Source organism: Heterodontus francisci, unplaced genomic scaffold (assembly GCF_036365525.1).
Source record: "Heterodontus francisci isolate sHetFra1 unplaced genomic scaffold, sHetFra1.hap1 HAP1_SCAFFOLD_61, whole genome shotgun sequence".
NCBI classification, from domain to species: domain Eukaryota; kingdom Metazoa; phylum Chordata; class Chondrichthyes; order Heterodontiformes; family Heterodontidae; genus Heterodontus; species Heterodontus francisci.
In genome coordinates this window covers 6,028,328-6,052,718 of record NW_027141441.1, presented here as the reverse complement: position 1 = coordinate 6,052,718, position 24,391 = coordinate 6,028,328, and the positions used below count along the sequence as shown (strand labels likewise).

Sequence of the window (24,391 nt, the reverse complement as noted above, 5' to 3'; positions counted from 1 at the left end):
GGATAACCTCACATTTTCCCATATTCTCCTCTATCTGCCAAATTATTTCCTGGAGCTGAGAGACCCTGGCAGAACCTAAACTGAGCATCAATGATCAGATTATTGCTACATGTGTGGTGCTTGATAGCACTTTTGGTGACATCTTCCATCACTTTGCTGATGATTGATAGTCGACTGATGGGGTGGCAATTGGTCAGATTGGATTTGTCCTGCATTTTTTTTATGGAGAGGGCACACTTGGACAATTTTCCACATTGTCAAGTAGATGCCTGTGTTGTAGCTCTACTGGAACAGCTTGGCTGAGGGTGCAGCTAGTTCTGGAGCACAAGTCTTCGGTACTAGAGACGGAATGTTGTTAGGGCCCATAGTCTTTGCTGTATCGAGTGCCTTCAGCTGTTTCTTGCCATTATGTGGAGTGAAGCAAATTGGCTGAAAACTGGAAGCTGTGATGCTGGGGACCTCAAGAGGCCGAGATGAATCATCCACTGAGCAATTTCTGACTGAAGATGGTTTCAAATGCTTCAGCTTCACCTTTTGCACTGACGTGCTCGGCTCCACCAACATTGAGGATAGGAATGTTTTTGGGCCCTCCTCATCTGGTTCGTTATTTAATTGTCCACCACCATTCATGACTGGATACCTAGTTTCTCAGGGCAGTGTCCGTGGCCCAACCATCCTCAGCTGTTTCATTGATGGCTTTCTCTTCAACATAAGTCAGAAGTGGGAATGTTCGCTGATGATTCACAACTCCTCAGATACTGAAGCAGTCTGTGCCTGCTAGCAGCAAGACGTGAACAACATTCAGGCTTGAGCTGATAAGTGACAAGCAACATTCCTTGATCGGATCCTGAGGGAGATATCCGTGTGTGGAGTGGCGGGATGTATGGAGAGTGATTCTGAAGAGGGTGTCTGAGCCTCGAGGGAAGAATCTGTGGAGAGTGGTCCTCAAAGGATGTCCGTGTCTGGAGATTTAGGATCTCTGAAGAGGGTCTCCGAGCCTATAGTGCTGGGATGTATGGAGAGTGATCCTGAAGTGGGTGTCCGAGCCTGGAGTGGCGGGATCTGTGGAGAGTGATCCTGAAGTGGGTGTCCGAGCCTGGAGTGGCAGGATCTGTGGAGAGTGATCCTGATGAGTGTGTGTAAACCTGGAATGGAAGCTTTCTGTGGAGGTACAGGAAGAGGCCATTCATTCCCAGTATTCTATAAAGGTTTAGCATATCTTATATGTTTTTACTCTATGCCTCTATTAATAAAGCCAAGTGTCCTGTTTGCTCTTAGCTACCTTTTCAATCCTTCTAACATTGGTGTACATTGTCTCTCTGCTCCTGCACCCAGTTTAGAATTGTAACGTTTCATTTATATGAGGCTGTGCCTCTCTGATCATGTGGAATTAAAGCAATTCTTCCAGTCAGTTAGTTCAGTTGTCATTTTATGAGAAATTCGGTCATCATGACTTCGTCAGTGACCTCATGGTTCAGGTGTCTGAGTGATGTTAATCATGATGTGATGATATGATTGTATTTCCGTGGTGGATTTTCATACTGAGTTGAAACGTGTTGGACATGGTCTGGAAATGTTTCACACCGCTCCATTCCCAACAGGCCATGACCTGATGTGATGGAAATTTCATTTACTTACAGAAGCTGCATTTCCATCATTGCACATCTGGCTGCAAAGCCAGGATCTGTACTGTTCAAACAGCTGGCAAGGTGGTCGAGAGGTGAAGACGGTGGCGTGCTCATGCATTTTGCTTTGCATGTGTGGGTTCGGATCCCAATTTTGTCGTTAGTTTATGAAGTGTCTAGTACATTGTTGTGGGGGAGCTTTTGTGGAAAGTTGGCCTGGAAACATGTTCTGGTCAATATCTCGCTGGTGATTCCAGAATTGTTTATACTTTATTAAAATTGAGACAGACAATCGGAATTCTTCACCCAAATTGGACTGGAATGAAGATCAAATAGGGATCACGGAAAGGAGCAAGATGTTTCCCTCCCTCCTTCCTTCCATCTTTACTTTCTCTGGATTTACACCAAATGAAATACTAATGGGAAAAGCAAATGGCGAGGGAGCAGAAGCAGAACATTATCCTTTGGCAAGAAATGTATTTTCAGAATCTTCTTGATAGCTTAAGTGAGTGAGCAATGCTTTGGCAGATGGAGTTTAAAATGTGGGGTCATCTAGGACCTACGAAAGATAGATCAGAGTGTTTTTTATAAGGGGTGAGATGTTAGAAACTGGAGAAGCAGAGACCCGAGTGCTGAATCACTAAAAGCTAGTGGACTGGTAGAAAATAATGTGAAAGGCTAATGGAATCTGAAGATTGGAACTCATGTTGTAGTTATATAAAGCTCTGTGCTCCTGAAGTAAATGTCCAAGCCTGGATTGTGGGGAATCTGTGGAGAATGATTTGTTTTTTATTCATTCTTGGGTGTGAGTATCGCTGGCAAGGCTGGCATTTATTGCCCATCCCTAATTGCCCTTGAGAATGTGGTGGGGAGCTGCCTTCTTGAACTGCTGCAGTCAATGTGGTGTAGGAACAGCCACAGTGCTATTGTGGAGGGAGTTCCAGGATTTTGACCCAGCAACAGTGAAGAAATGGTGATATAGTTCCAAGTCATGATGGTGAGTGATTTGGAGGTGAACCTGCAGGTGGTGGTGTTCCCATGCATCTGCTGCCCTTGTCCTTCGAGGTGGTAGTGATCACGGGTTTGGATGGTGCTGTCGAACGTTACTTAGCGAGTTACTGCAGTGCATCTTGTAGGTGGTACACACTGCTGCCACTGTGCTCTGGTGGTGGAGGGAGTGAATGTTTAAAGTGGTGGGTGAGGTACCGATGAAGAGGACTGCTTTGTCCTGGGTGGTATTGAGCTCTTTATGTGTTGTTGGAGCTGCATCTATCCAGAAAAGTGGAGAGTATTCCATCACACTCCTGACTTGTGCCTTGTAGATAATGGACAGGCTTTGGCATGTCAGGAGGTGAGATACTTGCTGCAGAATTCCCAATTTCTGACCTACGCTAAAAGCTGCAGCATAGATGTGACTGGTCCAGTTTAGTTTCTGGTCAATGGTAACCCCCAAGATGTTGATGGTGAGATATTCAGTGATGATAATGCTGCAGAGTATTAAAAGGTAGATGGTTTGATTCTCTCTCATTGGAGATGTTCACTGCGTGGCACTTTTGTGGCAACCAAGTCGCTTATCACTTATCAGCTCAAGCCTGAATGTTGTTCAGGTCTCGCTGCTTGCGGACATGGACTGCTTCAGTATCTGAGGAGTTGTGAATCATCACCTAACATTCCCACTTCTGACTTAAGTTGAGGGGAAACTCATTAATAAAACAGCTGAGGATGGTTGAGCCTAGGACACTACCCTGAGAAACTCCTGAGGCAATGTCCTGGATTGAGATGATCGGCCTCCACCAACCATAATCATCTTGCTTTGTGCTAGGTAGGACTCCAACAAGTGGACAGTTTTCCCCTGATTCCCATTGATTTCAATTTTGCTAGGGATCCTTGATGCCACACTCACTCAAGGGTAATTACTCTCACCTCTCCTCTGGAATTCCACTCTTTTGTCTCTATTTGGAACAAGCTGCAATGAGATCATAAGAACAGAAATAGTAGCAGGAGGAGGCCATTTGGCCCCTCGAGCCTTCTCCGCCATTCAATAGGATCATGGCTAATCTGATCATGGCATCGACCCCACTTTCTTGCCTGCCCCCCATAACCCTTGACTTCCTTGTAGATAAAAATCCAAAGATGAACGACTGTCTGAGAGAAGAAATTCCACCTCATTTCCTTCTTAAATGGAAAATCCCTAATTCTGAAACTGTGTCCCCAAGTTCTAGATTCCACCACGAGGGGAAACATCCTCTCAGCATCTCCCCTGTCAAGACCCTTCAGACTCTTATATGTCTCAATACGATCACCTCTCATGTTTCTAAACTCCAATCAGGATAGGTCCAACCTGCTCAATCCTCCTCACAAGACAACCCCTTCATCAGAGGAATAAATCCAGTGAACCTTCTCTGAACTTTTTTTTTAATTTCCAACATCTACTTTATTCGTTAAAAAAACTATAAAAAGATACATTACAAAACAGTTCAAAAACAGCACCAAGTCAACAATACAAAGATTGCAAAGGAGATCAGTTTCCTTCAGGACAGGAATGAATTTCCTCACAACCCTTCCATTTCATTTTACCTGCCATGTACTTTTTGCACCAAACAAATATTTTCTGGAATAATAACAAGAAATACTGGAACCACTCAGCAGGTCTTGCAGCATCTGTGGAAAGAGAAGCAGAGTTAACGTTTCGGGTCACTGACCCTTCTTCGGAACTGACAAGTATTAAAAATGTCACAGGTTATAAGCAAGTGAGGTGGGGGTGGGGCAAGAGATTACAAAGGAGAAGGTGCAGGTTGGACAAGGCCACATAGCTGACCAAAAGGTCAGCAATATAAAAGGTTGTAAAAAATGTAAAAAAGCAAAAAAGAAGAAAAAAGAAAAACAACTAAAAATGAAAGTAAAATGGGGGGCTGTCATGCTCTGAAATTATTGAACTCAATGTTCAGTCCGGCAGGCTGCAGTGTGCCTAATCGATAGATGAGATGCTGTTCCTCGAGCTTGTGTTGATGTTCACTGGAACACTGCAGCAATCCCAGGACAGAGATGTGAGCATGAGAGCAGGGGGAGTGTTGAAATGGCAAGAAACCGGAAGCTCAGGGTCCTGCTTGCGGACCGAACGGAGGTGTTCCGCAAAACGGTCACCCAGTCTGCGCTTGGTCTCCCCAATATAGAGGAGACCACATTGTGAGCAGCGAATACAGTATACTACATCGAAAGAAGTACAAGTAAATCGCTGCTTCACCTGAAAGGAGTATTTGGGGCCTGGGATAGTGAGGAGAGAGGAGGTAAATGGGCAGGTATTACACCTCCTGCGATTGCAGGGGAAGGTGCCATGGGATGGGGACGAGGTGGTGGAGGTAATGGAGGAGTGGACCAGGTTGTCGCGGAGGGAACAATCCCTTCGGAATGCTGACAGGGGAAGGGAGGGGAAGATGCGTTTGGTAGTGGCATCACGCTGGAGGTGGCAAAAATGGCAGAGGATGATCCTTTGGAGATGGAGGCTGATGGGGTGGAAAGTGAGGACAAGGGGAACCCTGTCACGGTTCTGGGAGGGAGGGGAAGGGTTGAGGGCAGAAGTACGGGAAATGGGCCGGACACGGTTGAGGGCCCTGTCAACAACAGTGGGGGGGATTCCTCGGTTGAGGAAAAAGGAGGTCATACCAGAAGCACCGTCATGGAAGGTAGCATCATCAGAGCAGATGCGTCGAAGACGAAGAAACCTGGAGAATGGAATGGAGTCCTTACAGGAGGTAGGGTGTGAAGAAGTGTAGTCGAGGTAGCTGTGGGAGTCGGTGGGCTTATAATGGATATTGGGAGACAACCTATTCCCAGAGATGGAGACAGAGAAGTCGAGGAAGGGAAGGGAAGTGTCAGAGATGGACCACGTATGGGTGAGAGAAGGGTGGAAATTGGAAGTAAAGTTGATAAGGTTTTCCAGTTCGGGGCGGGAGCAGGAAACGGCACCGATACAGTCATCAATGTATCCGAAAAAGAGTTGGGGGAGGGGGCCTGAGTAGGGCTGGAACAAAGAATGCTCGACATATCCCACAAAAAGACAGGCATAACTAGGACCCATGCGGGTACCCATAGCGACACCTTTTACTTGAAGGAAGTGCGTGGAGTTGAAGGAGAAGTTGTTCAATGTGAGAACAAGTTCAGCCAGGCGGAGGAGGGTGGTGGTGGATGGGGACTGGTTGGGCCTCTGTTCCAGGAAGAAGCAGAGAGCCCTCAAACCATCCTGGCGGGGGATGGAGGTGCAGCGCGATTGGACGTCCATAGTGAAGAGGAGGCGGTTGGGACCAGGAACCTGGAAATTGTCAAAATGACGTAAGGCGTCAGAAGAGTCATGGATGTAGTTGGGAAGAGACTGGACCAGCGGAGAAAAGATAGAGTCAAGATAGGAAGAAATAAGTTCAGTGGGGCAGGAGCAGGCTGACACAATGGGTCTGCCGGGACGTACCCGTTTGTGGATTGTGGGAAGGAGGTAGAAGCGGGCTGTCCGGGGTTGCGGGACTATGAGGTTGGAAGCTGAAGAGGGAAGATCTCCAGAGGAGATGAGGTCAGTGACAGTCCTTTGGACGGTGACTTGATGTTCGGTGATGGGGTCATTGTCCAGAGGGAGGTAGGAAGAAGTGTCTGTGAGTTGGCGCTGAGCCTCTGCAAGGTAGAGGTCGGTACGCCATACAACAACAGCACCACCCTTGTCTGCAGGTTTGATGACCATGTCGGGGTTGGACCTGAGAGAACGGAGTGCCTCAAGATCAGAGGGGGACAGGTTAGAGTGAGTGAGGGGGGCAAAGAAATTGAGATGACAAATGTCTAGCCGACAGTTTTCAATGAAGAGATCAAGAGCGGGTAAGTGGCCAGGGGGAGGGGTCCAAGTAGAGGGAGAATGCTGGAGGTGGGTGAATGGGTCTGCTGGTCGGGAGGAGGACTCCTGGTCAAAGAAGTGAGCCTGGAGGCGGAGAAATATTTTCTAGATACAGCCCGAGGGGATTTCCATGGATCCAGTCCCTCACTTCACCTTGGCGGGAGTACCTTACACAGTGGTCTTCCCCAGTGAACCTTTGCAGCGGCTGCCCCAAGATGTAGTGCGTCCCTCAGCACGTAGTCTTGGACCTTGGAATGTGCCAGTCTGCAACATTAGGTCGTGGACAACTCTTTGCGCTGGAAGACCAGCAAGTTTCGGGCAGACCAAAGGGCGTCTTTCACCCAATTGATAGTCCTTCAGCAGCAGTTGATGTTTATCTCGGTGTGCATCCCTGAGAACAGCCTGTAGAGCACAGACTCCTGTGTTACACAGCTGCTTGGGATGAACCGCGATAAAAACCACTGCATCTTTTTCGACACCTGCTTTGCAAAGACAGACAGGGCAGTCCTCTCTCCTCTGTCTTGTTTGTTTGCTGTTTTGAACCCTTTGCTGAGTCTATTAGGAAGGATGCAAGCATAAAGGGGGGGTTACAATCCGAGGCAGTGGAGTCACTCAGGTTAAAACTTCCCTGTACCTGGATGACGTCGCCGTCTTTTGCTCGGATCTGCTGTCCGTTCGCAGACTGATCAGCATCTGCGACCAGTTCGAACTCGCCTCGGGAGCCAAAGTTAACCACGGCAAGTGCGAGTCCATGTTCTTTGGGAACTGGGCTGACCGATCCTTTGTCCCCTTCACCATCAGGTCAGACTACCTGACGGTGCTGGGGATATGGTTCGGAAGGGCCGGGCCGTGCACCAAAACCTGGAAGTAGCGAGTAGCTAGGATACACCATAAGCTGAGCATGTGGGAGCAGCGATCTCTCTCCATTGTGGGTAAGAACCTGGTGATCAGGTGCGAGGCGCTCACGTTGCTGTACGTGGTGCAGGTCTGGCCCATACGCCACTCCTGTGCGGTGGCGATCACCCGAGCCATTTTCCGCTTCATATGGGGTTCCAAAATGGACCAGGTCTGGAGGGACATAATGTTCAAACCCCTGGATAAGGGCGGGAAAAATGTACCCAACGTCGCCCTCATCCTGATGACTACCTTCGTGTGCAGCTGCATCAAGCTGTGCGCAGATTCCCAGTACACAATCTCCAAGTGTCACTACGTGCTGAGGTTCTATCTGTCCCCAGCGTTGTGAAGGATGGGCCTGGTCACATTGCCGCGGAATGCTCCATCCAGTTGGACCGTGCCGTACCACATATCCTTCGTGGGAAAGTTTCTGTGGAAAAACATCTTTGACCACCAATCCTTCAGGTAGTTGTCTGCACGGAATGTCCTCAAGGCCCTACAGGAAAAGGAGATGGTGGATCCAGTCGGATGGTTCCCCGAGCAAACTTCCAAAGTCATTTGGCGGAAGGCCTCATCACCAGAACTTTCAAACAAGCACCAAGATGAAACTTGGCTGGTGGTGAGAAGAGCCCTCCCCATCAGATCCTTCCTGCACGCCCGAAGTCTCACCCCCTCCGCACAATGCCCTCGAGGTGGCTGTGGTGGGGAAGAGACAGTTGCCCACCTCTTTCTCTGAATTGCCTCCAATGCAAGTATATCCCTCCTTAAATAAGGAGACCAAAACTGTACACAGTACTCCAGGTGTGGTTTCACCAACACCCTGTACATTTGTAGCAAGACTTCTCTCCTTTTATACTCCATTCCCCTTTGTAACAAAGGGTAACATTCCATTTGCCTTCCTAATTATTTGCTCTAGCTGCATGCTAACTTTTTGTGATTCATGTACGAAGACACCCAGATCCTTCTATACCGCAGCATTCTGTAGTCTCTCGCAATTTAAATAATATTTAATTTATCTGTTCTTACTACCAAAGTGAATAACCTCACATTTTCCCACATTATACTCCAGCTTCCAAATGTTTGCCTGGATCCGAGAGGCCCTGGCGGAATCTAAACTGAGCATCGATGAGCAGATTATTGCTAAATGCGTGGTGATTGATATCACTGTTGATGACATCTTCCATCACTTTGCTGATGATTGATAGTAGACTGATGGGGCGGTAATTGGTCAGATTGGATTTGTCCTGCTTTTTTTTTATGGAGAGGGCACACCTGGGCAATTTTCCACATTGTCGAGTAGCTGTTTGAGTTGTAGCTCAAAAAAAAAATTATCTTAACAAATTATTGGCTGTAAGCACGTTTGTCATCGGGTTGAATAATTTCTGTGTGAGGAATGTTCCAGCATCATAAACCAGGGGAACGTGCTGACTGAGCTGTGTCTTCATCTCTTCTGGGCAGTCGGATAGTTCACACTTCATTCTGCTCTGATTTACTTTCCCAAAGCGGATCGACAGATTCTCACATCTGGAGACTGGGTTTTCTTGTTAGGTTCCTTTTGATTTTTCTTGCTCCTGAATGATAATATATGCCAACCTTGGATCAACCTTGCGTTGTGTCCCAGTCTTGGTTAAGAGCGACACATAACGGCACCAAGACTCTGAAACAAACAACACAGTCACACTTTCCTTCAGTGAGATTAATGTTGAGGCGGTTTCCAAGTCGAATGCAATTGTGAACAAATTTCTCACGAAGAAATTGTGGGTGATTTGAGTATTTGCACTGAATTTCTGTGCAAGGAGGGGCAGTTTCAAACAGCCATTCCGAAATCGCTTCCTTCACAAAGACAAAGACTGTAATGTCTTAACGTGTCACTCAACTTCACAAACAAATTTGACCTCGAAGTTCAGGAGAAGACAGAGTGGTGAATGATTGATCGTGTAATCTTTGGATGAGAAAAGATACTAAACATACAAAATCCAACATTTGAGCTAGCGTGGAAGATTGATCTTTCCATGGAGATGTTCACTGGAATACTGGAACAGGCCCAAGACAGAAATGTTGACATGAGAGCAGGGGGGAGTGTTGAAACGGCAAGGAACCAGAAGCTCGGGGTCATGCTTTCGGACTGAGCAGAGGTGTTCGACATAATCTGCGTTTGGTCTCCCCAATTTGGAGGAGACTGCAATGTGAGCAGCGAATACAGTACACTAAATTGAAAGAAGTACAAGTAAATCGCTGCTTCACCTGAAAGGAGTGTTTGGGCTTTAAATAAGGAGCAGAGAGGAGGGAAAAGGGTAGGTGTTATATCTCCTGCGATTGCATCAGAAGGTGCCTTGGGAAGGGGATGAGGTGTCAGGGATAATGGAGGAGTGGACCAAGGTGTCGTGGAGGGAACGATCCCTTCGGAATGCTGACAGGGGAGGGGAGGATGCGTTTGGTGGTGGCATCACGCTGGAGGTGGTGGAAATGGTGGAGGATGATCCTTTGGATGTGGAGGCAGGTGGGGTGGAAAGTGAGGACAAGGGGAACCCTGTCGCAGTTCAGGGAGGGAGGGGAAGGGGGAAGGCAAAGGTTGAGAGCCCTGTCAACTACACTGGGACGGGGGGGAGGGGGGAGGACAGAGGTTGTGGGTCCTGTCAACTACACTGGGACGGGGGTGGTGGGGGGGGGCGTTGAAATCTGGTGATGTTGTTGAATTTAATTTCAAACACTCCTTGAACTCTCTGCCGATGAAGACTGAAAAAGGGAAGAACAACCACACAAGGGTCTCAAATCCAAGACCCTGAGATTAAAAGTCTCATGCTCTACCAACTGAGCTAACAAGGCCTGATACAGTACTTCTACTCTGATACAGTAAATCCACTTACAGAAGCGTGAGATGCTGGCTCTCACCGGAGCAATCTAGTCAGTTCCACTCACCAGCTCGATCCCTTTCCTCCTGCAAGTTTCTTTCCTTCTAGTAGCCATCCAATTTCCTTTTCAAATCATTGATTGTCTCTGCTTCCACCACACTCGTGGGCCAAGACATTACCACCCACAACATAAAAAATTCCACCTCATCAAGGATAGGAAATACTTACATCTTCTATATTTGCTTATTCTCTATTTCTATGAGAATAGACTGGCAGTCAACATGAAAGGAAACCCAAAAATCTTCCAGCAGCATGTAAATGATAAGTGGGTAGTAAGAGGTTGAGTCGGGCCTATTAGGGACAAAAAGGATAATATAAGCTTAGAGGTGCAGGGCAATGTTGATCTACTTAATGAGTACTTTGCATCAGTGATCACTAAGGAAGTGGAATTTGACAAAATATCAGTTGAAGTGAAGAAAGTAGAGGCAATGGAGAGAGTACAAATTAGGAGACGGAGGTACTAAAAAGGCTGGCTGTGCTTAGGGAAGATAAATCACCTGGTCCGGATGGCTCACATCCCAGGTTGCGAAAGGAAATGCGGATGCTGATAACGGAAGGGCTTGCTATAATCTTCCAATCTTCCCTGGATACGGGGGAGGTGCCAGAGGATTAAACAGTGGCAAATGCGACACCCTTATTCAAGAAAGGGTGTAAGGACAGTCCAGGTAACTACAGGCCAGTTAGATTAACAGCAGCGGTGGGTAAGGTTTTAGAAAGAATAATCAGGGTAAAAAATCAACAGTCACTTGGAGAGGTTCGAGTTAATTAAGGAGAGTGAGCATGGATTTATAAAAGGGAGTTCATGCTTGACTAATCGAACTGCATTTTTTGATGAACTAACAGAGCAGGTTGATGAAGGGAATGCAGTGGATGTTGTTTATATGGATTTTAAGGAAGCGTTTGACAAGGTACCACATAAAAGGGCGGTTAACAAAATTGAGGTTCGTGGTATAGGAGGGTCAGTGTCCAATTGGATAGAAAATTGGTTTAAGGACAGAAAACAGCGAGTCTTATTAAATGGTTCTTTGTCAGACTGGAGGATAGTCGACAGTGGTGTTCCCCAAGGGTCAGTGCTAGAACCACTGCTTTTTTTGCTCAAGGTAATTGACTTGGATCTTGGAATACAGAGTAGAATCTCAAAATATGCCGATGACACCAAACTTGGAGGAGCGGCAAAAAGTGAGGATGATATCAACTGCCTGCAACAGGACAGTGATAGGCTAGCAGAATGGGCAGACAGGTGGCAGATGGAATTTAATAGTGACAAGTGTGAGGTGATGTATTTTGGCATAAGGAATAGGGAGAGGCAATATATACTTAATGGCACAGTTCTAAAGAGTGTGCTGGAATATAGGGACTTGGGGTTCATGTGCATCAATCTTTGAAGGTGGAAAGTCATATTGCGAGAGTGGTTCGCAAAGCATATGGGATCTTGGGCTTTATAAATAGAGGCATTGAGTACAAAAGCAGGGAAGTTATGCGGAACCATTATAAAACTCTGGTTAGGCCCCAATTGGAGTGTTGCTTCCAGTTCTGCTCAGCAGACTTTAGAAAGAATGTGAGGGTCCTTGAGAGGACGCAGAGGCGATTTACCAGAATGGATCCAGGGATGGGGGATTTTAGTTACAAGGTTAGGTTGGAAAAGCTAGGATTATTCTGCCTATATCAAAGGAGATTAGTGGAGAATTGATAGAGGTGTAAAACACCTCTGGAGAACAGGCCATCCTGGACTGGGCATTGTGTAATGAGAAAGGATTAGTTGACAATCTTGTTGTGTGGGGTCCCTTGGGGAAGAGCGCCCATAATAAGATAAAATTCTTCATTAAGATGGAGAGTGAGAGAGTTGATTCTGAGACTCGGGTCCTGAATCTAAACAAAGGAAACTATGAAGGTATGAGGCGGGAGTTGGCTATGATAGATTGGGGAACGTTACTTAAAGGGTTGACAGTGGATAGGCAATGGCTAGCATTTAAAGAGCGCATGGATGAATTACAACAATTGTTCATTCCTGTCTGTGCAAAAGTAAAACAGGAAGGGTGGCTCAACTGTGGCTTACAAAAGAAATTAAGGAAAGTATTAGATCCAAGGAGGAGAAATATAAAATGGTCAGAACAAGCAGCAAACCTGAAGATTGTGAGCAGTTTGGAATTTAGCAGAGGAGGACTAAAGGATTGATTAAGAAGGGGGAAATAGAGTATGAGCGTAAGCTAGCAAAGAACATAAAAACTGACTGTAAAAGCTTCTAGAGATATGTGTAGAGAAAAAGATTAGTGAAGACAAATGTGGGCCCCTTCCAGTCAGAAACGGGGGAATTTATAATGGGGAACAAAGAAATGGCAGACCAATTAAATACATACTTTGGATCTGTCTTCACAAAGGAGGATACAAATTATCTCCCAGAAATGTTGGGGAACATAGGGTCTAGTGAGAAGGAGGAACTGTATGAAATCAATATTAGTAGGGAATGTTTGGGAAATTGATGGGATTGAAGGCCGATAAATCCCCAGGGCCTGATAATCTACATCCCAGAGTAATTAAGGAAGTATCCCTTGAAATAGCAGATGTATTTCTGGTCTTTTTTCAAAATTCTATCGACTCTGGAACCGTTCCAATGGATTGGACGGTAGTTAATGTAACTCAGCTATTTAAAAAAAGAGGCAGAAAGAAAACAGCGAATTATATACCGGTTAGCCTGACATCAGTCGTGGGGAAAATGCTGGAGTCCATTATAAAAGATGTAATAGCAGAGTGCAATAATAACTCGTCTCCACTCCTAGTATTTCTAAATCCCACACATTCACTATAATGTGAACAATTATTTCCTGTTGTGTCTCTCTCAGATTTGTCAACTTCACTGTATTGGAGTGAGGTGACATCTACTGGCGGGAAGCCTGAACTGCAATCAAGCAGCAGAAACTCCACAGTCTGTCAGGGTTAAAGAAACATTGCAATGTGAGGATGCAGCGAAGTGGTTTGATTGGGTAGATGGAGACATGATTCCACTTGTGGTGGTGTCTGAAGCAAAGGCCAGAAATACAAAATTGTCATTAATAAAAGAAATGAGGAATTCATGAAAAATGTAGTAACGTAGTGAATGGTTAGAATGTGGATAGAATAGAAAGTGAGATTGGATGGACAGAAGCAGTCTGAAAGGATGGCTGAAACAAATGGTGAGTGCCCTGAAACATTAACCGTGTTTCTCACAGCACAGATGCTGCCAGAGCTGCTGAACATTTCCAGCACTTTCTGTTTTTATTTCAGCATTTGCAGGATGTTGCTTTGATCTGAAAAAAAATGGATGATTGGCTGGGAGGTTCCAGTGAAATTACACAGCAGCTAATAAAGATTGACTTGTCAGTGGCTCGTTGGTCTAGGGGTATGATTCTCGATTAAGGAACATGGTTAATTAGCATGTGAGAGATCCCGGGTTCAAGTCCCGGACGAGCCCTGGTCTGCTGGCATTTTTAGATTAAGGTTATCTATTGGTTTCAGCCTTGCAGAAGTTGGAATTGACTTCCATCCGGAGCTGGCTTGAGGACCAGACAACTGGATTCAAAGAGCTTGTCGACAAAATTGCAATTTACTGAATGTACAGATAGCCAAGTGGGAATACAAAGTTGTTGCTTTAATTGTGACCTGACTCCAAAAACAACAGGACTGGGTTCTGGACTGGAATGGAATGGAATTCTTCAGTGTTTCTGTTGTTTGGCTTGCATTGACTCATCGATTTTCTTGTTTTTCACTTTGTCGATGCCTTTGAATAATTGTGGATCCTTCTTCAGAGTGTCTTCTTTCACCAGGTAGTTCTGACCTCTGATGATGTTGATCGTAATCAGCTTCAATTCGCTGATAGTTTTGGAAGTGAGCAGATTTCCTTTGCTTGAGTCTACAACATGGAACTCAGTCTGACATGTGGACCCATGGGAGGATTTGAATGCCATCCCTGCGTTGGAGTTGCATCCATCCAATAAGAGACCGAGTTGAAGTGACAGTTCTGTCAGTCGAATATGAGACTTTTAATGGCAGGGTTGTGAGTTTGATTGCCATTCTGTTTTTCCCTTTTTTAAGGCTTCATGAGCAGAGAGTACAGGGAGTGTTTGAAATGAGCAAGTCTCGCTTTGATTCAGGACTCTTACCTCTCAGCAGCATCTCACTATGAAAGATTGAATTTGATCTCATTTCATTCTCAGCTCGGGGTCTGTGCGGCTCAGTGGCACTTCTGGCTGTCTCCCGCTTCACAATCCATCAGTACTGAGAAAGCAATGGGGAATATTACTCACATGTTGTGTTCTTTAATTTTTTGGAAAACTTGAATGTATGTATTTTCTTCCAAAACAAGGACACCAACCCTCTGTTAATGCAGAGATGAAATAGCTCAGTTGGGAGAGCGTTAGACTGAAGATCTAAAGGTCCCGGGTTCAATCCCAGGTTTTAGCAATTTCGCTTCCTTATGTGTCCCTTTCCTTGGTTCTGATTTTCCAGTTGCACAATTTACTTTGAGATTATTTACCAAGCACCAGTGGATTGAATTTGAGAAACAACACAGAATCATTGACAACATAGAAGGTGGTCATTTGGCCTATCACGTCCATGCTGGCTCTCCCCGGAGCAATCTCGTCAGTTCCACTCACCAGCTCGATCCCTTTCCTCCTGCAAGTTTCTTTCCTTCAAGTATCCATCCAATTTCCTTTTCAAATCATTGATTGTCTCTGCTTCCACCACACTCGTGCGCCAAGACATTACCACCCACAACATAAAAAATTCCACCTCATCAAGGATGGGAAATACTTACATCTTCTATATTTGCTTATTCTCTATTTCTATGAGAATAGACTGGCAGTCAACATGAAAGGAAACCCAAAAATCTTCGAGCAGCATGTAAATGATAAGTGGGTAGTAAGAGGTTGAGTCGGGCCTATTAGGGACAAAAAGGATAATATAAGCTTAGAGGTGCAGGGCAATGTTGATCTACTTAATGAGTACTTTGCATCAGTGATCACTAAGGAAGTGGAATTTGACAAAATATCAGTTGAAGTGAAGAAAGTAGAGGCAATGGAGAGAGTACAAATTAGGAGACGGAGGTACTAAAAAGGCTGGCTGTGCTTAGGGAAGATAAATCACCTGGTCCGGATGGCTCACATCCCAGGTTGCGAAAGGAAATGCGGATGCAGATAACGGAAGGGCTTGCTATAATCTTCCAATCTTCCCTGGATACGGGGGAGGTGCCAGAGGATTAAACAGTGGCAAATGCGACACCCTTATTCAAGAAAGGGTGTAAGGACAGTCCAGGTAACTACAGGCCAGTTAGATTAACAGCAGCGGTGGGTAAGGTTTTAGAAAGAATAATCAGGGTAAAAAATCAACAGTCACTTGGAGAGGTTCGAGTTAATTAAGGAGAGTGAGCATGGATTTATAAAAGGGAGTTCATGCTTGACTAATCGAACTGCATTTTTTGATGAACTTACAGAGCAGGTTGATGAAGGGAATGCAGTGGATGTTGTTTATATGGATTTTAAGGAAGCGTTTGACAAGGTACCACATAAAAGGGCGGTTAACAAAATTGAGGTTCGTGGTATAGGAGGGTCAGTGTCCAATTGGATAGAAAATTGGTTTAAGGACAGAAAACAGCGAGTCTTATTAAATGGTTCTTTGTCAGACTGGAGGATAGTCGACAGTGGTGTTCCCCAAGGGTCAGTGCTAGAACCAATGCTTTTTTTGCTCAAGGTAATTGACTTGGATCTTGGAATACAGAGTAGAATCTCAAAATATCCCGATGACAACAAACTTGGAGGAGCGGCAAACAGTGAGGATGATATGAACTGCCTGCAACAGGACAGTGATAGGCTAGCGGAATGGGCAGACAGGTGGCAGATGGAATTTAATAGTGACAAGTGTGAGGTGATGTATTTTGGCATAAGGAATAGGGAGAGGCAATATATACTTAATGGCACAGTTCTAAAGAGTGTACTGGAATAGAGGGACTTGGGGTTCATGTGCATCAATCTTTGAAGGTGGCAAGACATATTGCGAGAGTGGTTCGCAAAGCATATGGGATCTTGGGCTTTATAAATAGAGGCATTGAGTACAAAAGCAGGGAAGTTATGCTGAACCATTATAAAACTCTGGTTAGGCCCCAATTGGAGTGTTGCTTCCAGTTCTGCTCAGCAGACGTTAGAAAGAATGTGAGGGTCCTTGAGAGGACGCAGAGGTGATTTACCAGAATGGATCCAGGGATGGGGGATTTTAGTTACAAGGTTAGGTTGGAAAAGTTAGGATTATTCTACCTATATCAAAGGAGATTGAGTGGAGAATTGATAGAGGTGTATAACACCTCTAGAGAACAGGCCATCCTGGACTGGGTATTGTGTAATGAGAAAGGATTAGTTAACAATCTTGTTGTGTGGGGTCCCTTGGGGAAGTGCGCCCATAATATGATAACATTCTTCATTAAGATGGATTGTGAGAGAGTTGATTCCGAGACTCGGGTCCTGAATCTAAACAAAGGAAACTATGAAGGTATGAGGCGGGAGTTGGCTATGACAGATTGGGGAACGTTACTTAAAGGGTTGACAGTGGATAGGCAATGGCTAGCATTTAAAGAGCGCATGGATGAATTACAACAATTGTTCATTCCTGTCTGTGCAAAAGTAAAACAGGAAGGGTGGCTCAACTGTGGCTTATAAAAGAAATTAAGGAAAGTATTAGATCCAAGGAGGAGAAATATAAAATGGTCAGAACAAGCAGCAAACCTGAAGATTGTGAGCAGTTTGGAATTTAGCAGAGGAGGACTAAAGGATTGATTAAGAAGGGGGAAATAGAGTATGAGCGTAAGCTAGCAAAGAACATAAAAACTGACTGTAAAAGCTTCTAGAGATATGTGTAGAGAAAAAGATTAGTGAAGACAAATGTGGGCCCCTTCCAGTCAGAAACGGGGGAATTTATAATGGGGAACAAAGAAATGGCAGACCAATTAAATACATACTTTGGATCTGTCTTCACAAAGGAGGATACAAATTATCTCCCAGAAATGTTGGGGAACATAGGGTCTAGTGAGAAGGAGGAACTGTATGAAATCAATATTAGTAGGGAATGTTTGGGAAATTGATGGGATTGAAGGCCGATAAATCCCCAGGGCCTGATAATCTACATCCCAGAGTAATTAAGGAAGTATCCCTTGAAATAGCAGATGCATTTCTGGTCTTTTTTCAAAATTCTATCGACTCTGGAACCGTTCCAATGGATTGGACGGTAGTTAATGTAACTCAGCTATTTAAAAAAAGAGGCAGAAAGAAAACAGCGAATTATATACCGGTTAGCCTGACATCAGTCGTGGGGAAAATGCTGGAGTCCATTATAAAAGATGTAATAGCAGAGTGCAATAATAACTCGTCTCCACTCCTAGTATTTCTAAATCCCACACATTCACTATAATGTGAACAATTATTTCCTGTTGTGTCTCTCTCAGATTTGTCAACTTCACTGTATTGGAGTGAGGTGACATCTACTGGCGGGAAGCCTGAACTGCAATCAAGCAGCAGAAACTCCACAGTCTGTCAGGGTTAAAGAAACATTGCAATGTGAGGATGCAGCGAAGTGGTTTGATTGGGTAGATGGAGACATGATTCCACTTGTGGTGGTGTCTGAAGCAAAGGCCAGAAATACAAAATTGTCATTAATAAAAGAAATGAGGAATTCATGAAAAATGTAGTAACGTAGTGAATGGTTAGAATGTGGATAGAATAGAAAGTGAGATTGGATGGACAGAAGCAGTCTGAAAGGATGGCTGAAACAAATGGTGAGTGCCCTGAAACATTAACCGTGTTTCTCACAGCACAGATGCTGCCAGAGCTGCTGAACATTTCCAGCACTTTCTGTTTTTATTTCAGCATTTGCAGGATGTTGCTTTGATCTGAAAAAAAATGGATGATTGGCTGGGAGGTTCCAGTGAAATTCCACAGCAGCTAATAAAGATTGACTTGTCAGTGGCTCGTTGGTCTAGGGGTATGATTCTCGATTAGGGAACATGGTTAATTAACATGCGAGAGATCCCGGGTTCAAGTCCTGGACGAGCCCTGGTCTGCTGGCATTTTTAGATTAAGGTTATCTATTGGTTTCAGCCTTGCAGAAGTTGGAATTGACTTCCATCCGGAGCTGGCTTGAGGACCAGACAACTGGATTCAAAGAGCTTGTCGACAAAATTGCAATTTACTGAATGTACAGATAGCCAAGTGGGAATACAAAGTTGTTGCTTTAATTGTGACCTGACTCCAAAAACAACAGGACTGGGTTCTGGACTGGAATGGAATGGAATTCTTCAGTGTTTCTGTTGTTTGGCTTGCATTGACTCATCGATTTTCTTGTTTTTCACTTTGTCGATGCCTTTGAATAATTGTGGATCCTTCTTCAGAGTGTCTTCTTTCACCAGGTAGTTCTGACCTCTGATGATGTTGATCGTAATCAGCTTCAATTCGCTGATAGTTTTGGAAGTGAGCAGATTTCCTTTGCTTGAGTCTACAACATGGAACTCAGTCTGACATGTGGACCCATGGGAGGATTTGAATGCCATCCCTGCGTTGGAGTTGCATCCATCCAATAAGAGACCGAGTTGAAGTGACAGTTCTGTCAGTCGAATATGAGACTTTTAATGGCAGGGTTGTGAGTTTGATTGCCATTCTGTTTTTCCCTTTTTTAAGGCTTCATGAGCAGAGAGTACAGGGAGTGTTTGAAATGAGCAAGTCTCGCTTTGATTCAGGACTCTTACCTCTCAGCAGCATCTCACTATGAAAGATTGAATTTGATCTCATTTCATTCTCAGCTCGGGGTCTGTGCGGCTCAGTGGCACTTCTGGCTGTCTCCCGCTTCACAATCCATCAGTACTGAGAAAGCAATGGGGAATATTACTCACATGTTGTGTTCTTTAATTTTTTGGAAAACTTGAATGTATGTGTTTTCTTCCAAAACAAGGACACCAACCCTCTGTTAATGCAGAGATGAAATAGCTCAGTTGGGAGAGCGTTAGACTGAAGATCTAAAGGTCCCGGGTTCAATCCCGGGTTTTAGCAATTTCGCTTCCTTATGTGTCCCTTTCCTTGGTTCTGATTTTCCAGTTGCACAATTTACTTTGAGATTATTTACCAAGCACCAGTGGATTGAATTTGAGAAACAACACAGAATCATTGACAACATAGAAGGTGGTCATTTGGCCTATCACGTCCATGCTGGCTCTCCCCGGAGCAATCTCGTCAGTTCCACTCACCAGCTCGATCCCTTTCCTCCTGCAAGTTTCTTTCCTTCAAGTATCCATCCAATTTCCTTTTCAAATCATTGATTGTCTCTGCTTCCACCACACTCGTGCGCCAAGACATTACCACCCACAACATAAAAAATTCCACCTCATCAAGGATGGGAAATACTTACATCTTCTATATTTGCTTATTCTCTATTTCTATGAGAATAGACTGGCAGTCAACATGAAAGGAAACCCAAAAATCTTCGAGCAGCATGTAAATGATAAGTGGGTAGTAAGAGGTTGAGTCGGGCCTATTAGGGACAAAAAGGATAATATAAGCTTAGAGGTGCAGGGCAATGTTGATCTACTTAATGAGTACTTTGCATCAGTGATCACTAAGGAAGTGGAATTTGACAAAATATCAGTTGAAGTGAAGAAAGTAGAGGCAATGGAGAGAGTACAAATTAGGAGACGGAGGTACTAAAAAGGCTGGCTGTGCTTAGGGAAGATAAATCACCTGGTCCGGATGGCTCACATCCCAGGTTGCGAAAGGAAATGCGGATGCAGATAACGGAAGGGCTTGCTATAATCTTCCAATCTTCCCTGGATACGGGGGAGGTGCCAGAGGATTAAACAGTGGCAAATGCGACACCCTTATTCAAGAAAGGGTGTAAGGACAGTCCAGGTAACTACAGGCCAGTTAGATTAACAGCAGCGGTGGGTAAGGTTTTAGAAAGAATAATCAGGGTAAAAAATCAACAGTCACTTGGAGAGGTTCGAGTTAATTAAGGAGAGTGAGCATGGATTTATAAAAGGGAGTTCATGCTTGACTAATCTAACTGCATTTTTTGATGAACTTACAGAGCAGGTTGATGAAGGGAATGCAGTGGATGTTGTTTATATGGATTTTAAGGAAGCGTTTGACAAGGTACCACATAAAAGGGCGGTTAACAAAATTGAGGTTCGTGGTATAGGAGGGTCAGTGTCCAATTGGATAGAAAATTGGTTTAAGGACAGAAAACAGCGAGTCTTATTAAATGGTTCTTTGTCAGACTGGAGGATAGTCGACAGTGGTGTTCCCCAAGGGTCAGTGCTAGAACCAATGCTTTTTTTGCTCAAGGTAATTGACTTGGATCTTGGAATACAGAGTAGAATCTCAAAATATCCCGATGACAACAAACTTGGAGGAGCGGCAAACAGTGAGGATGATATGAACTGCCTGCAACAGGACAGTGATAGGCTAGCGGAATGGGCAGACAGGTGGCAGATAGAATTTAATAGTGACAAGTGTGAGGTGATGTATTTTGGCATAAGGAATAGGGAGAGGCAATATATACTTAATGGCACAGTTCTAAAGAGTGTACTGGAATAGAGGGACTTGGGGTTCATGTGCATCAATCTTTGAAGGTGGCAAGACATATTGCGAGAGTGGTTCGCAAAGCATATGGGATCTTGGGCTTTATAAATAGAGGCATTGAGTACAAAAGCAGGGAAGTTATGCGGAACCATTATAAAACTCTGGTTAGGCCCCAATTGGAGTGTTGCTTCCAGTTCTGCTCAGCAGACGTTAGAAAGAATGTGAGGGTCCTTGAGAGGACGCAGAGGTGATTTACCAGAATGGATCCAGGGATGGGGGATTTTAGTTACAAGGTTAGGTTGGAAAAGCTAGGATTATTCTACCTATATCAAAGGAGATTGAGTGGAGAATTGATAGAGGTGTATAACACCTCTAGAGAACAGGCCATCCTGGACTGGGTATTGTGTAATGAGAAAGGATTAGTTAACAATCTTGTTGTGTGGGGTCCCTTGGGGAAGTGCGCCCATAATATGATAAAATTCTTCATTAAGATGGATTGTGAGAGAGTTGATTCCGAGACTCGGGTCCTGAATCTAAACAAAGGAAACTATGAAGGTATGAGGCGGGAGTTGGCTATGACAGATTGGGGAACGTTACTTAAAGGGTTGACAGTGGATAGGCAATGGCTAGCATTTAAAGAGCGCATGGATGAATTACAACAATTGTTCATTCCTGTCTGTGCAAAAGTAAAACAGGAAGGGTGGCTCAACTGTGGCTTACAAAAGAAATTAAGGAAAGTATTAGATCCAAGGAGGAGAAATATAAAATGGCCAGAACAAGCAGCAAACCTGAAGATTGTGAGCAGTTTGGAATTTAGCAGAGGAGGACAAAAGGATTGATTAAGAAGGGGGAAATAGAGTATGAGAGTAAGCTAGCAGAGAACACAAAAACTGACTGTAAAAGCTTCTATAGATATGTGTAGAGAAAAAGATTAGTGAAGACAAATGTGGGCCCCTTGCAGTCAGAAACGGGGGAATTTATAATGGGGAACAAAGAAATGGCAGACCAATTAAATACATACTTTGGATCTGTCTTCACAACGGAGGATACAAATTATCTCCCAGAAATGTTGGGGAACATAGGGTCTAGTGAGAAGGAGGAACTGTATGAAATCAGTATTGGTAGGGAATGTTTGGGAAATTGATAGCATTGAAGGCCGATAAATCCCCAGGGCCTGATAATCTACATCCCAGAGTACTTAAGGAAGTGGCCCTTGAAATAGCAGATGCATTTCCGGTCTTTTTACAAAATTCTATCGACTCTGGAACAGTTCCAATGGATTGGACGGTAGTTAATGTAACTCCATTATTTAAAAAAAGAGGCAGAAAGAAAACAGCGAATTATATACCGGTTAGCCTGACATCAGTCGTGGGGAAAATGCTGGAGTCCATTATAAAAGATGTAATAGCAGAGTGCAATAATAACTCGTCTCCACTCCTAGTATTTCTGAATCCCACACATTCACTATAATGTGAACAATTATTTCCTGTTGTGTCTCTCTCAGATTTGTAAACTTCACTGCATTGGAGTGAGGTGACATCTACTGGCGGGAAGCAAGAACTGCAATCAAGCAGCAGAAACTCCACAGTCTGACAGGGTTAAAGAAACATTGCAATGTGAGGATACAGCGATGTGGTTTGATTGGGTAGATGGAGACATGATTCCACTTGTGGTGGTGTCTGAAGCAAAGGCCAGAAATACAAAATTGTCAGTAATAAAAGAAATGAGGAATTCATGAAAAATGTAGTAACGTAGTGAATGGTTAGAATGTGGATAGAATAGAAAGTGAGATTGGATGGACAGAAGCAGTCTGAAAGGATGGCTGAAACAAAAGGTGAGTGCCCTGAAACGTTAACTGTGTTTCTCACAGCACAGATGCTGCCAGAGCTGCTGAGCATTTCCACCACATTCTGTTTTTATTTCAGCATTTGCAGGATGTTGCATTGATCTGAAAAAAAATGGATGATTGGCTGGGGGGTTCCAGTGAAATTCCACAGCAGCTAATAGAGCCTGACCTGTCAGTGGCTCGTTGGTCTAGGGGTATGATTCTCGCTTAGGGTTTATGGTTAATTAACATGCGAGAGATCCTGGGTTTAAATCCCAGACGAGCCCTGGTCTGCTGGCATTTTTAGATTAAGGTTATCTATTGGTTTCAGCCTTGCAGAAGGTGGAATTGACTTCCATACGGAGCTGGCTTGAGGACCAGACAACTGGATTCAAAGAGCTTGTCGACAAAATTGTAATTAACTAAATGTACAGATAGCCAAGTGGGAATATAAAGTTGTTGCTGCAATTGTGACCTGACTCCAAATACAACAGGACTGGGTTCTGGACTGGAATGGAATGGAATTCTTCAGTGTTTCTGTTGTTTGGCTTGCATTGACTCATCGATTTTCTTGTTTTTCACTTTGTCGATGCCTTTGAATAATTGTGGATCCTTCTTCAGAGTGTCTTCTTTCACCAGGTCGTTCTGACCTCTGATGATGTTGATCGTAATCAGCTTCAATTCTCTGATAGTTTTGGAAGTGAGCAGAATTCCTTTGCTTGAGTCTACAACATGGAACTCAGTCTGACATGTGGACCCATGGGAGGATTTGAATGCCACCTCTGCGTTGGAGTTGCATCCATCCAATAAGAGAGCGAGTAGAAGTGACAGTTCTGTCAGTCGAACATGAGACTTTTAATGGCAGGGTTGTGAGTTTGAGTGCCATTCTGTTTTTCCCTTTTTTAAGGCTTCTTGAGCAGAGAGTACAGCCAGTGTTTGAAATGAGCAAATCTCGCTTTGATTCAGGACTCCTACCTCTCTGCAGCATCTCGCTATGAAAGATTGAATTTGATCTCATTTCATTCTCAGCTCAGGGTCTGTGCGGCTCATTGGCACTTCTGGCTGTCTCCCGCTTCACAATCCATCAGTACTGAGAAAGCAATGGGGAATATTACTCACATGTTGTGTTCTTTAATTTTTTCGAAAACTTGAATGTATGTATTTTCTTCCAAAATAAGGACACCGAACCACTGCGAATGTGGGGCTGAAATAGCTCAGTTGGGAGAGCGTTAGACTGAAAATCTAAAGATCCCTGGTTCAATCCCGGGTTTCAGCAATTCCGCTTCCTTATGCGTCCCTTGCCTTGGTTCTGATTTTCCGGTTGCACAATTTACTTTGAAATTATTTACCAAACACCAGTGGATTGAATTTGAGAAACAACACAGAGTCATTTACAGCATAGAAGGTGGTCGTTTGGCCTATCACGTCCATGCTGGCTCTCCCCGGAGCAATCTGGTCAGTTCCACTCACACGCTCGATCCCTTTCCTCCTGCAAGTTTCTTTCCTTCAAGTATCCATCCAATTTCCTTTTCAAATCATTGATTGTCTCTGCTTCCAGCACACTCGTGGGCCAAGTCATTACTACCCACAACATAAAAAAGTTCCACCTCATCAAAGATGGGAAGTACTTATATCTTCTATATTTAGCTTATTCTCTTTTTCTATGAGAATAAAAT

At 44.3% G+C, this 24,391-nt stretch overlaps 1 non-coding gene across 1 annotated transcript; it reads left to right on the top strand.

Moving 5' to 3' along the window:
* Nucleotides 1-23,918: 23,918 nt before the first annotated feature.
* On the top strand, nucleotides 23,919-23,991 carry trnaf-gaa (transfer RNA phenylalanine (anticodon GAA)). The gene has a single exon. It is a non-coding gene; the product is annotated as a tRNA-Phe (tRNA).
* Nucleotides 23,992-24,391: the final 400 nt, after the last annotated feature.